The sequence below is a fragment of the Balaenoptera physalus genome, assembly GCF_965194825.1.
Source record: "Balaenoptera physalus genome assembly, chromosome: 20".
Taxonomy (NCBI): Eukaryota; Metazoa; Chordata; class Mammalia; order Artiodactyla; family Balaenopteridae; genus Balaenoptera; species Balaenoptera physalus.
In genome coordinates this window covers 11,256,126-11,267,350 of record NC_138901.1, presented here as the reverse complement: position 1 = coordinate 11,267,350, position 11,225 = coordinate 11,256,126, and the positions used below count along the sequence as shown (strand labels likewise).

At 45.8% G+C, this 11,225-nt stretch overlaps 1 protein-coding gene across 6 annotated transcripts in view; it reads right to left on the bottom strand.

Moving 5' to 3' along the window:
* RPTOR (regulatory associated protein of MTOR complex 1) overlaps positions 1-11,225 on the bottom strand; it is a 451,060-nt gene that overhangs the window by 322,677 nt on the left and 117,158 nt on the right. The window lies entirely within an intron of this gene.

The following is an 11,225-nucleotide window of genomic DNA, read 5'->3' as shown; positions in this document are numbered from 1 at the left end:
GGAGAGCGGGGACCACTCCTCATCACGGTGCGCGGGCCTCCCACCGTCGCGGCCTCTCCCGTCGCGGAGCACAAGCTCCAGACGTGCAGGCTCAGCAGTTGTGGCTCACGGGCCCAGTTGCTCCGTGGCATGTGGGATCCTCCCAGACCAGGGCTCGAACCCGTGTCCCCTGCACCGGCAGGCAGACTCCTAACCACTGCGCCACCAGGGAAGCCCGTGGTTTGTTTTTTAATTTAATAATATATCTTAGAAACTTTCCCATAACAGCACACACAGAATTACTTCTGTGTTTAGTAGCTGCATGGAAGTCTATTGTATGATGCACCAAAAGTTAATTAATCAATTCTCTATTGATGGATATTAGGTTATTTGCAGGCACTCAATAAATACAGACTAAATGAATGAATGAATGAATGCTGTAATGAATATTCTTGTAGAAAACTGGGATAATCTTAAAATGCCAGTTTTCTACATTTGTTTGGATTTATTATTCCTAAATTTAAAACAGGCTCACAATTCTATAAAGACAATTCCATAAAGTTATGCCATTTAAAATGAAGAAAAAAATAATCTATAGAATCAACCATAATCTACTTAGCATGACATTCTTCTCAGAGAAAAGAATACTGTCAGGGACAATCTGGCAACTATTTCTCAAATATATGCATTTAAGTGAAAATATATTTATTTAAGTGAAAACTATCATTAATTTTAATAAGGCAACAAAACAGATCATAAATTAGGATCCACTGTCTCAAAGTTAAACACAGTAGCATAAGACATTGATATGGCACTAGTAAATGATCCATAAACAAGCATGTCCTGGTACAGCTTGCGATAAGCAAGTGCAGAGCGAAGGGCTCGTGGTCAACACCCACCCCCCCAGTAGGACCAGGTGAATGTTAGGGATTGGGGCAGGGGTAGTAGCCAAGGGAATGAGTCAATCTCCAAGCCCACTTCAGGCATACTTCTGGCACCTGGGGTCCTGGAGGGCATCTGAGGGAGACACAGCATGTGGAGCCCAACACAGCTCAGGGGCACCACTCCATATACTGTGTTGCAGGACCCAGGCAAATCCAGGAAGGGAGAGCCCATCAGGTGCCCCAAACCAAAACTCAGAAAAATATGAAGCAAACCAGAACCCATATAGGGAACTCAAGCTCTGGAACTTAGTAACAAGCTCTGAGGCTATGTGAGAGCAGGGAGTCACTGAACTTAGGAGGAGTGAATCAGCATCTGGAGACAAAGAACCAAATATAGGTCACAGGAAATGCGGCCCAGCCACAGCTCCAAAGCCCAGCGGTCAGAGCCAGGCCCCCAACTTCTGGGTCAGCCCCCACACCGCTACTCCCAGAGAGGCCCCGGGAAAGCTGAAGTACCTCCTATTTGGCTCATTTCTCCTGGAACCCAGGAGAGTGCTAGGCCAGTGAGCCCACCCACGGGAAGGCAACAGAGTAGGAGTCAGGGACAGTACCAGCAACAAAGAAGGGCTTTGCAGCAAACACCTGTTCAGAGAATTTCCCACAGTAGTGCCTGTTAAACCCAGCAGTTTGCCTCACAGACCACATAGTACGGAAATAAAGCATTTCATCTTCAGAGCACCTTTACTAGAAAGAAGGGAACGGTAATGACCTCACCTTCCCAGTCTGATTTGGTAGATTCAGAACTGTTTTTACGAGAATACTCATGCTGAATGAAATGAATTTGATGTCAGGAAAAAATGTGTGAGCTATTATTGAAGCCCTAATACTTGCCATGGTGGCCTGCAAGAATCAATTCATTTTCTGTAGTGTTCACAAACACTGATGTATGGGAAGTGTGCCATAAAGTCTAGTTTTTGATAAACTATAACATTTACCAGAACCTCACATAAACACATTCAGGTAGAGCATGGATCTTAGGAGAGCTCCCATCTTACTCCGGAGAGGGGTAAGGGTCGGTGCAAAGGGTTTTTAAAAAAAGAAAGCTAAGCCTGCCCAGTTTGGAGCTCCTCTTAGGATGGTGGTCACCTGAACAACTTGTGCCCCTTATCAACTGATGAAAACTGCAGGCACAGCTCGCTGTCTCGACAGGGACAAATCTGTTCTTTTTCTTCCAAATAGTCAATTACGTGCAACATGTGCGCCACCACAGAGGAGGGGTGGAGCTCCTTAGCAGCTGTGCAGTAAGGAGCACATGGGCAGAAACACACAGCCACACAGGCTGTCCCTCGAAACACTGGGCTCAGCTATGTACATGTCACACAGTCTTCCTGCTTCATAAATATGATCACATTTAATCTTTGCAACACACCACCACGAGGTAGGTAGCCTTAGACCCACTTTACAAAGCAAAACACTAAGATCTAGACCAAGAACAGACAGCTAGAAAAGAAACCAGCTTGGACCAAGGTCAGTCTGACAACAAAGTCCATTCTCTCAGATAAAACCTCAGCTGCCTGTTCAATTTTTAGAAAAAGTCCATCAAGAGTTTCTGAGTCTTGGGACTTCCCTGGTGGTGCAGTGGTTAAGAATCCACCTGCCAACGCAGGCGACACGGGTTCAAGCCCTGGTCCAGGAAGATCCCACATGCCGCGGAGCAACTAAGCCCGGGCGCCACAACTACTGAGCCTGAGCTCTACAGCCCGCGAGCCACAACTACTGAGCCCACGTGCCACAACTACTGAAGCCCACGCACCGCAACGAAGAGCAGCCCCCACTCGCTGCAACTAGAGAAAGCCCAGGCGCAGCAACGAAGACCCAACGCAGCCAATAAATAAACAAATGAATGAATAAAAATTAAAATTAAAAAAAAAAGATTTTTGAGTCTCCATAAGGAGGGACTTTAAGCCAATGAGAAATCTCGCCCAAAGCTGCTCTGCAAATGGGATGAGAAACAAGGTGGCAGCCCGGCTCCTCAGTCATCAGACTGAGGCCTGGACTCCTGGCTCGGCTCCTCAGCAGCCCATGAATTCCATGGGGTTGGATGCCCCCTCTAAGTGGCCTCAGTTCACTCAGGTAACAACAGGTGCCTGCTAGGGGTGTTGTCAGGATTAAGTAGACTAAATCCATGTGAAAAAATGTTCACAAACTGTAAAGCAATAAAGTAGGAACAGTATAGCTTCTGCCCACACGGCCTCCCCTCCCTGGGCCTCTTTCCACCACCTTCCATCTCTCCCTCTGATGGCTCCTCTGCCTTGCAAACATTTGTTTGCTGTTGCCCCCAATGCCAGCCACTTCTCTCCTCCCAAACCCCTGCTCTGTGACCACTGCCTCACTCTCCCCTCACCACCTTGATGAAATTTCTGTTCCCAGAAATTCAGCTTCCACAAAATTTTCTATTCAACCAAGACATCACTCACAAAAGTCACCAAGGGCCCTGGCTCCGTCATGCAACAAATATTTAAGAAGTCTGCACTACGTCACAGACACTCCCTGGTACACACATACTCATTAGCTTTCCTCCAGAAGCACACCTATCTCTGACTTCACCTTAGGTTACTAACCTCTTGGTTCCAGATTTACAACAACAACAAAAAACAGAAAAAACAAAACAGATTAGACCTGAAGACATCACTACAAATGCATGTTTAGCTTAATACAGAGATGGTTACATATAGAAATGTTTACAGATGTGTATATATACACAGGGGTCAGTATATGCACATATATCTCCTTGCTCTGTCACCTGAAAGGACCTAAAAGTAGTGACACCCCAGTAGCAGTGAGCACACCCGGCACCCTGATCTTGGTCTCTAACACCATTCTCCAATAACAGGAACCAGGGGTCCTTGGAGAAACACCTGATTTGAGAACCGAGGCAGGAAATGTACACGATGATCCCGGAGCATCCTGTGCTCCAGAAAGTAAACAGCCAGAAAGTAAATAGGTGCTTTAAAAAAAAAGTCCACAATGGTGGGGCTTTGTCAAAGTAGCACAGGAGCCAACTGAAAGCGTTCCCACTGGCCAAAGATGGAGCAACAAAATAAAGTAGTAGTGAATTATAACACAAAGGACAAAATAAATATCCATGAGTCCACAGTGATATAAGTAAATGATTGAACAAATAAATGCAGAAGAATAGATAAATCTCCCATACAGAAAAATTCCAATTAATATATGCAGATACTCTGACCTTAGGGAGATGGAGCACAAGCCCCCTCCCCTTAAGTGCGGGCTGGGCACAGGAAATTCCTTCCAAAGAGAACAAGATGGGGGGAGGGGATATCAAGTGGAGACATCTGATAAACAGGACCTCAGCCAGGTAATCAAAGTCACATCAACAGTGATGAGTCGTGTTGAGAGCATGGACCTTTGATGTGATGTGATATGAAGGGCACTTCCCCTCTGTGATATTTCTCCCCAAAACCTATAATCCCAGTTTTATCATAAGAAAAACATTAAACAGATTTCAACAGAGGGACACTCTATAAAATCCCTGACCAGTACTGCTCAAAATTATCAAGGTCATCCAAAACTAAGAAAGTCTGAGAGACTGTCACAAGCCAAGAGGAGCCTGAGGATACGTAACAACTAAATGTAATGTGGCATCCTGGATGGGATCCTGGAGCAGGAAAAAGATAATAGGTAAAAACTGAGGAAATCCAAATAAAGTATGGATAGACTTTGGTTGATAATAATGTATCAATATTGACTCATTGGTTATGACAAGTGTACAATCCTAATGCAAGATGTTAACAACAGGGGAAACTGGGTACAAAGTATACAGGAGCTCTATCTTCTCAATTTTAATAAAATTCTAAAACTATGGACAAAAAAAGAGAGATAAAGTCCTTTTCCCCTCCCACACAAAAAACCACCACACAGTTTTTCTTTCTCCCAATTATTCACCAAATCCCATGATTCTCTCCTCATGTCTCTCAGAATGTTACTACTCCACTTTACACCCCAACCCCTACTCAAAAACCTTCAAAGATTTTGTTGCTTTCCAAATAAATGTCATTTCCTCACGCTACCATTCAGGCCTTTAAAGATGTGGAGCAGACCACCTCCTGCCTCTGGAACCTGAGGCTTCCTCTCACTCTGGGCAAACCCTTCCCTCCCAACTCCATGCTATTCTCTCAACTCCACTTGCCAAAATTCTACTCTGTCCTTCAAATGTTTTCTTGCTTCCAGAGCTTCCCTGACACCCACCTACCTTTAACACCAGGTGTGTGAGCCCCCTGAGGTCCACGCTTCTGCAGTATCTCACCTGAGCACTAGTTCTCACCACCAAACCTCCCGGGGATCCGTGCCCTCAGAGCAGAAGCTGGTCCTAACTGGACCAACTCTTGCTCACTGAAAACCTTCAGACGATTAGGTGTTCTGCCCACCTGTGTCCATCTAGAGAATGCCCAGTTAACCTTGGTAGGATGCTGCCGTCATCATCTCCCCGCACATCCATAACTGAAGGAGAAGGGCCAAGCCTTTCTGCTGGGCACCCAAAGGGTCACACTGTGGTTCCACTCCCCGCCCGCCAGCACTGTGTCCCACTGTGTCTTTTCACCTAAACTGGAGGCCATGTATACCCCACCCTAGACGGTCTTTTCCTCTCCATTCCAGCCAGTGCAATCCTTCCTTTCTCTGTGCCCAGCTCAGGTCCTCCCTCCCTCCTCCAGAAGCCTTCCTCAGCCAGACCCCTCTCCTGGAATCCCTCACCAGCCATTGGCCACATCACTACTTCTCACTGGTATTAACACAGCCTTGAGCCACTAGTTAGATGTTTCAAGACGCTATCTGATCCACTAAGCTGGTCTGCAGGTGTACTGATTTCACAGTGCTTCCCAGGGTTCTGGACCAGGTCCACTCCTTCCTCATTCCCACAGAGGAGCTGGTACAGCAGAGGCACTGGCTCAGGGGTCAGTAAACAGCGAGTGAGCAGGTCTTCCTGAGAAGCCAGCAAATCATGGTCTCCCAGGTTCAACCATTAACGCTCATGTTCTCAGAGAGGGGGATAACTAAGCACAATGAGGGCACAGATGCCAGGGCCAGATGGCCAGGGTCCAAGTCCAGGCTCTGCGGCTCACTAGCCACGTGACCTTTGAAAAATCATCTAACCTTTCTTGCCTCAGTTTCCTCAATCACAAAGTGGGTGTAACAGTACCTGCTCCCAGGGCTGTTTGGAAATTAAAGGGATTGTCAATGTAGGAAGCCTGGACAAGCCAGACACACGGTAAGCACGACTTAAAACTAAGCTAGTAGTGCTACTATTTTCCCAGAGGCATAAAGACGTTAAGAGCTAGTGCCTGTGACAGTCTTGATGATGATCTAGTTCCTGAGTGTGATGGGTGTCTTCCGAGTGCTTATTTTATTGTTATGCTTCAGATCTTACAAGGGTAAGAATGTCAAAAATAGATAATTCAAAATAATCCTTTAACGACACATACAGTATACTCCTGGTTGTGGGGAAGGGGGAAAGGGAAGACAGAGAAGTGGAAAATACACCAAAATATTAACAGTGGCATACAGGATTTTATATAATTTTTATTTTCACTGTTGTGTTTTTCCATATTTTCTAAATATTCTACAATGACGTGTTATTTTTATAATCTGAAGGAAAACAGCAAGTTTTCAAGGAACTCAGTTACTCCAATAAAAAAATGTTAAAATATTTTTCAAGTATTAAGACCATTTTCAGCATAAAGTTTTATTTAAACAACAAAAACTGGGGCTTCCTTGGTGGTCCAGTGGTTAAGATTCCACACTCCTAATGCAGGGGGCCCAGGTTCGATCCCTGGTCAGGGAACTAGATCCCACATGCATGCCGCAACTAAGAGCCCGCATGCCGCAACTAAGAGCCCGCATGCCGCAACTAACAGCCCACATGCCGCAATGAAGATCCCACGTGCCACAACTAAGACCTGGTGCAGCCAAATAAATAAATACATAAATATTTTTTTTAAAAAAACTCTTCAGGGAAAATATTCATGCCTGCTGGTCAAGTAAAAACTCACTTTCAGGAGAAGAGCTGTACGTATAAAGGAAAAGACTGAGAAGCAATTCTCTGGAGCCAGGCCCTGAAGCCAGACCAGGGGTCTGATCTGGGCTGTGCCACCTACCAGGCCAGGCTGGCAACAGACGGGAAGAAACACAGTCTGCCCTTGAGGTCCTGTGGCCAGAGACTCAGGGAGACGACAGTGCCGAGCCAGCACACTCAGGACGTCCACTACAGCAGACAGGAGGCACCTTGTGTCCCTGCAGTGGTTTCACCTCTGTAGAAACTAAGTCCGGACCTAGGCCAGGGCTTGGAGGGAACGCAGAAAGAGGAAAAGCTTGATTTAACATTTTGACCGTGGTTTTATTTTGATACACCTTTAAACTGCTTGTCAGATCAACTTTTAAGGGTAAAAGAAGTCACGCAAGGAAACACCAAACTGAACGGTATTCACTGTGCCCAGCTCATCACCAATACCTTCAGGCATGGGGACAAGGGGTGCAGCGGGGAGGGATGAAGACCAGATGCCAAGGGGACAGGAGGCTGGGAACCACTGAAGCAATACTTTCAACATTTTCCACCAAAACATTCTTTAAGGAAAACTTTTTCCCATTTCCACAGCCAGATACATGTTCTTTCCCTCCCAAATGCTGGTAGTGGCTCATTCCTCTCCCTCTTACATCCAACCGGAACCAGCAAGGCATTCTGTCGCCTCCTGCAGCCAATGAATGGCCAAGTGCAATCAATCCTTGTTCCAGGGAGCGCTTGGGGCCACCCACGTCTCACTGGCACCTTCCTAGCTGGAGCTATGGCCAGCTCTTCCTCGCTCCCACCTCCCCCTCCTCAGGACGCTCCCGACCCACTCCCCATCCCTAACACACATTCACACACACACACACACACACACACATATACATACGCACTCACACACCTACACAACACATACACATAAACACACACACACAAACTAACCCGCCCTCCCCGCCTGACTCTATAGCCAGAAGAATCTTTTTAAAATGCAATCCTGATCACTTCACTACTCTGCTTTAAAACCTTCTTTAATTGTCCTTAAGACAAAACCCAAATTCCTAGGGCCTCACAAAGCTTGTCAGGACCTGCCCTGCTTGCCTCTCCACCATCATGGGTCTCCCGGCACTTCTCTCCGAACAGTCTCTGCTCCATTTATTTGCGCAACAAATACTCACTGAGCACCTACCACCAGCCAGTCATTATGTGAGGAGCTGGAGATGTGGCACGAACAAGACAAAGTCCCTGTCCTAGTCGGGGAGGCAAAACAAATGCATAACCCGGTGTCACGGGGTGGACATGCCAACAGAAGATAAAGCAGGTGGGGCTACGGCCGTGGCTGGAGCATGGCCCTGGGGAGGAAAGAGGGAAGCACTGTTCAAAGACAGGCTCTCTCCCCTCCCCACCTCTGCACACCTGGCTCCTCTGCCCTCCCTCCCACACTCTTCCTTCTTTGCCCAGATCATTTCTAGTCTCTTTCAGGTACTGGCTCAGTGTGCCTGCCTTCCAGGAGGCCTTCTCACCACTCTGCACACAGCCACCACCACCCCAACCCATCTCCCCCAGTAAACTGGTAAACTCCTTAAAAGCAGGAGTTATGCACCAATGAATCGCCAACACTTAGCATGGTGCCTGGCACATAGAGGCCCTCAATAAATATTAGCTGAATTACTGAATTCTTTAAATCAGTTTTTGCAACTTCACCACTCTTTCCCCTTGCTACACCCCCACCTTTGACCTGCACACATTTTCATCTCCCCCATTAGGGACCCCCTATTGCACACAGCTTGGGCAAACAGACGCCACCAAAATGTCCAGAAAGCAGAATTCCTTAAATCACTACCTTATTACTCAAGTGCAGATACATAATTACTGCGTTGGGCTTTTACTTAACTTTGTATAAGGATGACATTTTCTCTAATAAGATAAAATTCCTCAAGGGCCACGCCCACGTCTTATACCTCCTGAGATCCCACACAATCCCAGGCTCAGTGCCACGTAGGTAAATGGTACAAAGCGCTCATAAGAACAATTATTTCCCCACAAAACACTAAGAAGCCCTGCAACTTGCTTTTAGATAGCGTACACTAATAGTTAGGATTTGTGCATTTCACTGTATGTAAAGTTTGCCTCAAACAATAATGTAAGTGAATATTAACCTCTTAGTTAATAAGTGTGCTTCCTCAAGTGCTATGGGTTAGCAGTTCAGAAACTCCCCTCTGTGTACTCCAGCCAGCAAATGAATCCGTGAGGACAAAGGAGCCAGGTTTTCACTGCTGGGAAGGAAGTGACAAACCTGAAAAGGGGAACAGAGGAGACGGGCCTTGTGGTAATCACCTCTGTGCATCACGGTACAATGCACAGCAGTAAATAAGCAATAAATACAGACAAACACGGATGTCTCCACCCTACCTCTCTGCTGAGGGGGCCTGCAAACAGTGGCACACCAGCAGCAATGGGCACACTTAGTGCCAGGTCTTGCTTCTAAATTCCATTCTCCACCAAAAGGTACTGGGGATCATTGGAGAAAAGGCTGATTCCAGGGCTGAGGCAGGGAAAATACAAGATAAGCCTGGAACATCTTACAGTGCCAAAAAGCTAAGAAATGTTCAAAGCCTGGTATGTCAAAGGGCACTGACAACAATGTGATGAGGCCTTGCTAAGCTAGAAAATAAATAATGACAGGGACGGGCCAAATGAACAGCAACAAAGTTGGGACCAAGCAACATGATGCGATGCTCTGGAAAAAGCAAGTCACTTCAGTAGCATTCTCACCCAAAATGCATAACCTGCATCTGAGTACAAGGAAGTATCAGGCAAAACCAACTTGAGGACGTTCCACGAAATAACTGCCTGTATTCTTTTGAAATGTCAAGGTCAATGAATTCAGAACAGAAAGTAGGATGGTGGTTACCAGGGGTTGGGGGAGGGGGAGGGAGAGTTAGTGTTTAATGAGGACAGAGTTTCAGTTTGGGCAGACAAAAAAGTTCTGGAAATGGACGGTGGTGATGGCTGCACAACACTATGAATGTACTTAATAACTGTAGCCTTAAAAATGGTTTAAATGATAAACTTCATATTATGTATATTTTATGACAATAAAAAAATTGTCAAGTTCAAGAAATTCTAAGAAAGCCTGAGAAACTCCTTTAGATTAAAGGAGGCTACAAAGATGAGACTTCTACGGCAATAAGTGAACCTGGATGGGGGGAGGGGCAAAAATGGCTCATAAAGGGGCAAACCACAACATTTTAATGTGAACTGTGGATTAATAATAGTATTATATCGGGAGTTCCCTGGCGATCCAATGATTAGGACTTGGCACTTTCACTGCTGTAGCCTCAGGTTCAATCCCTGGTCGGGGAACTAAGATCCCGCAAGCTGTGTGGCAAAAAAAAAAAAAAAAAAAATAGTATTATATCAATGGCAAATGTCCTGACGTTTACAACTGTCCTGTGTTTATGTAAGAGGATGTCCTTGTTCTTAGGAGATACACACAGTAAGGCATAAAGGAGCACAGTCTCCAACTTACTCTTCAATAGTTCAGGGGAAAGAATTACATATTCACATTTATAAATAGAGAAAAGTAAATGAGGCAAGATGTAAAAACGGGTGAATCTGGGTAAGGGTATATGGGAATTCATTACACTATTCTTGCAATTTTTCTGTAAGTCTGAAATTACATCAAAACTAAAAAATACAAAACAGTAGTAGTCAAGAACAGAAGACCCACCTAGAAAGCACACCGACGGTGGGTAAAATTAACACACGTCACTGGCTGTCTCTCCTCAGCTGTCTCCCCTTCTGCTGTAAAGGCACAACCCTCTCTGCAGAGTTGGATGTACAGGGCAAGTATAAGGTTCAAGAACATGATTAAAGCATTAACTTATCATGCCATATATTTACTGGCATGGCCTTTTCTATGTATTTAACTACACTTACAAAAAGGAAACAGTATCCACCTTGAGCTCCACGGAGACAAGCATGGTGGATGCCCCAGGCACTTTAATGGATTCTGAACAAAAAGAGGACAGAGTCAGAAACCTAGAGGACACCCTCTATATGTAAGCCACATGGATCTTGTTAGAACTCTAGCTTTACAATTCCACAAGGTGATAATGAGGTAGAAATGTTCTCATCCATTTCAGGACTCTTCCACAGCACGTTGTTCAAAATGGAACACGGGGGCTTCCAGTGGGCGCAGTGGTTGAGAATCTGCCTGCCAATGCAGGGGACACAGGTTCGAGCCCTGGTCTGGTAAGATCCCACATGCCACGGAGCAACTA